We start from the raw sequence: 773 nt of genomic DNA, 5'->3' as shown, positions 1-773 counted from the left end.
TGCTCCAGGTGAGGCTTGAACTCACAACCTCGGCATTGCTCAAAGTGTACTGTCTTATAAGTACCGCGCGCTAACCGATTGCGCCACTGGAGCTCACAGCGTTTTGCAAGATACTGAAGAAAATCTTCCCAGCAGAACTATTCAAGTCCATTTCGTCTTTTCTTCTTCTTCTTCTTCTTATTATTATTAATTTTTGTTTAATTGGTACTGTAGTTCCAGTACGGTGTGATTTTAGGGCTACCAAGGCGAGCGCGCAGTCACTCCATAACCCAGCGAGATTTTCAAAATGCCAAATTTATTTGAAGCACCCAGCAAAAAGACAGCAATGAGCTGATAGCTGTGGTTGCTCCAGGGAGGCGCTAGGGGGTGCTATAACTCCGCATGGATCAAATGTAGCACCCTGGAGAAATATTTAATTTCTTTGTTTGAATATTTTTATAAAATCTGACTGTGATTATGTTACGAATATTATAATATAAATTAACAACAAAAAAGACACTAAGAAAGGCGATGAGTCTTTGACCTCATTTCACATCCTGTAAACAAACTAATGGACAGTAGAGCTGGACCAGGGAAGCAACTACATAACCCAGCTGTTTTATGGGACATTATCTCCTGGAGTTTATTTTGATCTGTCCTTTGTTAAAACATTTCCGAAGTTAAAACATACTCAGATGGAGGGATTACTGTAATGAAGAGATGCCATTGGCTTGGCTTCCTTACACTGACAATGTTTTAATATTAAAATGATCAACTGAACTCTATATCACTAC

General features: G+C 39.3%; 1 non-coding gene across 1 annotated transcript; it reads right to left on the bottom strand.

The window, feature by feature from the left end:
• On the bottom strand, window positions 1-93 carry trnai-uau. The gene is given in 2 exon segments: window positions 1-36; window positions 56-93. It is a non-coding gene; the product is annotated as a tRNA-Ile (tRNA).
• Window positions 94-773: the final 680 nt, after the last annotated feature.

Source organism: Gambusia affinis, linkage group LG13, assembly GCF_019740435.1.
Source record: "Gambusia affinis linkage group LG13, SWU_Gaff_1.0, whole genome shotgun sequence".
In the NCBI taxonomy this organism is placed as follows: Eukaryota; Metazoa; Chordata; class Actinopteri; order Cyprinodontiformes; family Poeciliidae; genus Gambusia; species Gambusia affinis.
This window is presented reverse-complemented; position numbering and strand designations above follow the sequence as displayed.